We start from the raw sequence: 6212 nt of genomic DNA, 5'->3' as shown, positions 1-6212 counted from the left end.
ACCGGTGAAACTATATCCGAGAGCGATTACGCGCACGCTGAGAACATCTGGACGCGATTCTCCATTCGAACGCTGGGCGAATATAGCGACATGTATCTCAAAATCGACGTATTGTTATTAGCAGATATTTTCGAAAATTTTCGCGATAGCTGCATAAAAAGTTACGGACTCGACCCCGCGTATTACTATACTCTGCCGGATACACGTGGGACGCCATGTTAAAGCATACAAAGATCACGTTCGAGTTGCTTACAGATATCGACATGGTCATGTTTATAGAACGCGGTATACGCGGTGGTCTGAGCCAATGTTCCAACAGATACGCGCGCGCTAATAACAAGTACATGCGACAATCGTACGATCCATCGAAACCATCGTCGTACTTTATGTATTTTGACGTTAATAATTTATACGGATGGGCAATGTGCCAACCGTTGCCTTACGCCGATTTTCGATGGGTCGACGACGCGTCGAATTTTGACGTATCATCTATAGCGTTAGATTCGCCCACGGGGTATATCCTCGAAGTCGATCTCGAGTACCCGCAACATCTTCACGATACGCACACCGACCTACCGTTTTGCCCGACGCGCGACAAACCGCCCGGTAAGCGGGAATTCAAACTGCTCGCAACGTTATACGATAAGAAGCGTTACGTGATACACTACCGTAACCTACAGCAGTGTACGCGTCACGGGCTTCGTGTGACAAAAATACATAGAATTTTACAGTTTTCTCAATCTCCGTGGCTTCGAAATTACATAGAATTAAATACACATTTCAGAACACTCGCGAAAAACGATTTCGAGAAAAATTTATACAAATTAATGAATAATGCTGTGTTTGGTAAAACTATGGAAAATGTGCGGAATCGTGTCGATGTAAAATTATTAACAAAATGGGATGGACGATACGGCGCGGAAGCGATGATCGCGAAACCGAATTTCCACAGCAGAAGCGTTTTTTCGGAAAATCTGATTGCGGTAGAATTGCGTAAACTCGAGGTGAAATTTTACAAACCGATTTACGTGGGTATGTGCATACTCGACATATCCAAGACGTGTCTGTACGAATTTCATCACGAGTACATATTTCCTCTGTATCGCGACAAATGTAAGATCATGTACACCGATACGGACAGTCTCGTATATCACATTGAGTGCGCGGATGTCTATGAGAACATGAAGCGCGATATCGCCAGATTTGACACGAGCGATTATGCGATGGACAATGCGTACGATATACCGCTTGTAAATAAAAAAAGTACCAGGTCTGATGAAGGATGAAAATAACGGTGCGATAATGACCGAATTCATCGGGCTCAGGGCAAAGATGTACGCGCTACGAGTGGACGGAAAGAAAGACACGAAGAAAGTTAAAGGCGTCAAAAGTAATGTCGTAGCGCGTAATATAACCTTCGAAGATTACACGCGGTGTTTAAACGAAGAGATCGAAATGACGCGACAGCAGTCGTGTATAAGATCTAAACTGCACCAAGTGTATACCGTCCGCGAGACGAAAATTGCTCTGAGTCCGTACGATGACAAGCGATATATCGTACCTGATTCGACTGACACGTTACCATGGGGACATTATAGGATACCTTTGTAAATACATGTATATATTTTATTTATTACTGTATATATTTTGTATTTCATGTAGTTTTATATAATACACATCTTACACATTTATATTTTATGTAACGCATATCTTACATACTTATATTAAGAATATATATATATATATATATATATAGTATTATTGAAAGAAATATTAATAAACACTGTATATAAATTAAATCATATTGTCCTTATGTATCCAAGAGTTGTGTGAATTGTCAAATCCTAGCCATTTCACGTAAACCTTGTCACCTCTCCTGCGCAGTACTTTCTCCACGAGATACACGTCGGGATAATTCGCGCGATGCAACTCGTGCTCGTAGAACGCTCCAGCGATAGATTTTTTGCGATAATCCTCGAGTAGATAACTCACGGGATTAGTATGCTGCACTTTTACAATTTTAAACACCTCGGTTGTCCAATTTGGCGTGTAACCCTTCTCGAAAACTGTCTTGTACTTGCTAACGCGTACCGAGTCACCTACTTTGAATTTCGCCGGACCCGCGATATTTACGCGGTTGTATACAGTAGCCAAGAGTCTCTCGGCGACCGCGGGGGTAACGTCGACGGGTCGCATACCGATCGTTCGATGCTTGCGCGCGTTGTAATCCGATACGAGTCCCGGCAACGCGTTAACCCACTTGTAAGATCCGTTCAGCGTAAACATCTTCCACATGTTCTCTTTTAGCGTGCGATTGAATCGCTCGACGATCGATGCCTTCAATACCGAATACGTAGAATAATGATTTATGCCGTGTTTTCGCATGAGCCGTTGCACGGCGGCGTTATAAAATGATAAAATGAAATTCCTTCCCCATGTCGGTCTGTATGTTTTTCGGACACCTCTCGCTATCTCGAATTATCTCGGCGATAGCGTCAGCTGTCTCGCTTCCGCCTTTACTCTTGAGCGGTACGGCCCACGCGTGCTTGCTCAGCGCATCGATGACTGTGAGTATGTAGTTGTAACCTCTGTTGAAACGAGAGTACGGACGCATCTCGACAATGTCGGCTTGCCACAGATCATCGTATCCCAGCACTATTACGTGTCTTCGGGGGAAATTTTTTCTCGCCGGTGCGTGCAGTTCGTTCACCAACTGCCGTTTCTCTAAACTATGTTGTTTCTTCGCTTCCCCGGTTATTCCCGATCGTCGGCCCATCGTTGTTTCGATTCGTCGATCGAATTAGCCGTTCAATAGCCGTTCGTAGCTGTTGCTGACCCGTTCGATTGCCGTTTATAGCCGTTCACTGCCGTTTTGCGATGCCGATTGCCGTTTATAGCCGTTCAATAGCCGTTCGTAGCCATTTAATAGCCGTTCAATAGTCGTTCGTAGCTGTTGCTGACCCGTTCGATTGTTGTTTGTAGCCGTTCAATAGTCGTTCGTAGCTGTTGCTGACCCGTTCGATTGTTGTTTATAGCCGTTCAATAGCCGTTCGTAGCCGTTTAATAGTCGTTCAATAGTCGTTCGTAGCTGTTGCTGACCCGTTCGATTGCTGTTTATAGCCGTTCAATAGTCGTTCGTAGCTGTTACTGACCCGTTCGATTGTTGTTTATAGCCGTTCAATAGCCGTTCGTAGCCGTTTAATAGTCGTTCAATAGTCGTTCGTAGCTGTTGCTGACCCGTTCGATTGCTGTTTATAGCCGTTCAATAGTCGTTCGTAGCTGTTGCTGACCCGTTCGATTGCTGTTTATAGCCGTTCAATAGTCGTTCGTAGCTGTTGCTGACCCGTTCGATTGTTGTTTATAGCCGTTCAATAGCCGTTCGTAGCCGTTTAATAGTCGTTCAATAGTCGTTCGTAGCTGTTGTTGACCCGTTCGATTGCTGTTTATAGCCGTTCAATAGTCGTTCGTAGCTGTTGCTGACCCGTTCGATTGTCGTTTATAGCCGTTCAATAGCCGTTCGTAGCCGTTTAATAGTCGTTCAATAGTCGTTCGTAGCTGTTGCTGACCCGTTCGATTGCTGTTTATAGCCGTTCAATAGTCGTTCGTAGCTGTTGCTGACCCGTTCGATTGCTGTTTATAGCCGTTCAATAGTCGTTCGTAGCTGTTGCTGACCCGTTCGATTGTTGTTTATAGCCGTTCAATAGCCGTTCGTAGCCGTTTAATAGTCGTTCAATAGTCGTTCGTAGCTGTTGTTGACCCGTTCGATTGCTGTTTATAGCCGTTCAATAGTCGTTCGTAGCTGTTGCTGACCCGTTCGATTGTCGTTTATAGCCGTTCAATAGCCGTTCGTAGCCGTTTAATAGTCGTTCAATAGCCGTTCCTTAGCCGTTCACTGCCGTTCGATTTCTGTTCAATAGCCGTTCGTAGCCGTTCAATTGCCGTTCGTAGCCGTTCAATTGTCGTTCACTGCCGTTCGATTTGCCGTTGCTGACCCGTTCAATAGCCGTTCAATAGTCGTTCGTAGCCGTTCAATAGCCGTTCAATAGCCGTTCGTAGCCGTTTAATAGTCGTTCAATAGTCGTTCGTAGTTGTTGCTGACCCATTCGATTGCCGTTTATAGCCGTTCAATAGCCGTTTAATAGCTGTTCCTTAGCCGTTCACTGCCGTTCAATTGCCGTTCAATAGCCGTTCGTAGCCGTTCAATAACCGTTCAATTGTCGTTCACTGCCGTTCTTGATCCCTTTGTTGTCGCGATTGGCCCTGTTGATAGTCGTTTTTAAGCAGTCCGTAGCCTCGTTCGCAGTCGTTTCTGACCCGTTCGTAACCTCGTTGACAATCGTTTTTGACTCGTTCGTAGCCGTTGTGGACTTGTATGCCGCCTCGTATGTAGCCGTTCCTGACGTGTTCATAGCCTTGTTCGCAGCCGTCCTTGAGATGCTCGTAGCCTCGTTCGCAGTTGTTCTTGAATCGTTCGTAGCCTCGTTCGAGACCGTTCCTCTTCGATCACTGCCACTCATTATAACTCGATAATCGTCGGATAATCGTTCGTAGCCGTTCGGTAAACCTTTCTAGATGTTTAATAATTGTACAATTAGCCGCTCCTAAGCTGTTCACTACATCACATTACAGGTTGATAGACGTTTCTGAATTAGCGTTAATCGTACGAAGCTCGTTTATCGCAGCCTGCAAAGCTCGCAGGTCCTTCTCGAACGCAGTCAGCTTCTCGTCTAATTCTTTCCGTTGATTTTTCAACGTTTTAACGCATCATGTCTAAGGAGTGAATTCGACCACTGCAAATTGATCAACGTTAAACTTTATCTGAATTCGGAATATTATCCGTACGACGATATGAATCTGGATTTAGATAAAAACAGATATTCCATTCTGTATGATACGTACACACGCTTCTGCAAGAATTATTACGGATACGAGTATCTCGAGCCGAATCTCAACGTCCTGAAGTTTCTATAACACGGTCCGTTCGTGATTATCGATTGTTCTCGACAAAACGAATCGGTCAAGAGCGCAACTGTGGATGTGAGATTGGAATTCGAGTGTAAGGAGAACGTGTCGCCGAATACCACTGCGTACTGCCTCATCATACACGATCGCGTGATCCAGTACAATCCGTTGACCAACGTTGTACGCAAAATCACCTAGGCGATAACATCGACAGAAGAGAGAGGGGGAAGAGGAGCATGATATAAATCAAAGTCTTGCGAGATGGTTTTAGAGTTTTGTCGTTCCTCTCGACTGGCGTATCGAAGAGAGAGAGATCTCGTCATGTCCATACCAACGTTTGTGGATCTGCAAGGATTTATCGTTGGGAAAAATTTTGTCGTGAAGGAAGCGGCAGTCTTGAAAAAGGGATACGTTCAATCGCATTACTTTTTTGCAAGTCCCGTACCGTGGCACACGCTTACAAAATCTGAGCGATGTCAAGTCTCATGGCTGATTAGAAATCATCACGGATTACAATGGGAAGACGGAAACGTTCCGTATGGCTTGGCTCAGCGTGCGATTACAACAGCTGTCGTTGGTACGATACATGAAGAAGAAGAAGAATCGTCCGTCGTGTACGTCAAAGGACTTGAAAAGCGAAAATGGCTGGCCGATATACTAGACGATGCGGGGAACGGCTATATTATTGAAACCTTGGATGCGGATTACGAAGATATCGATGCTCTAAATAAATTAGACGATACGAATAGTATGCGATGTGGAAAACATGTTAAGAATTGCGCATTACAAAATGTATTCAAAATATTTAACTGGTGGTCGCGACGCCAGAAAGAATTGCGATAAAAATAAAATATGTAAACATTAATATGCGTTATCTCTCTTATTTCCCCACCCTAATCCTTTGCATGCGTTTTAAGAATTCTTTTGTTCGAGCGCCTCCTCTTCTCCTAAATTCCAATGCGTTAGAAGCATTGATCCCCCACCACTACATTATACTTTTGGTAGATGAGCGTCGGGTATAACCGATTAATTCCTGTACGACCAGTGTCGCGTTAACCGCTCGTGGATTCACTTTTCATAACCTCCCAGAGAAATGTACTACGTTGAAAGAAGCAGCAGCGGCATCGGAAGACACGTGAATAATTACGTGCCGAGTCGTGATAAAACTCCATCGTTTGAGAACAAATACGACGAGTAAGTTTCGTTTAACTATTTTTTTTCTATTTTTATTTTTCTATTTTTACAAATGT

This window comes from Camponotus floridanus, unplaced genomic scaffold, assembly GCF_003227725.1.
Source record: "Camponotus floridanus strain SB8 unplaced genomic scaffold, Cflo_v7.5 scaffold323, whole genome shotgun sequence".
Classification (NCBI taxonomy): domain Eukaryota; kingdom Metazoa; phylum Arthropoda; class Insecta; order Hymenoptera; family Formicidae; genus Camponotus; species Camponotus floridanus.
The sequence above is the reverse complement of the archived record's forward strand: the minus strand, read 5'-3'. Positions refer to the sequence as shown.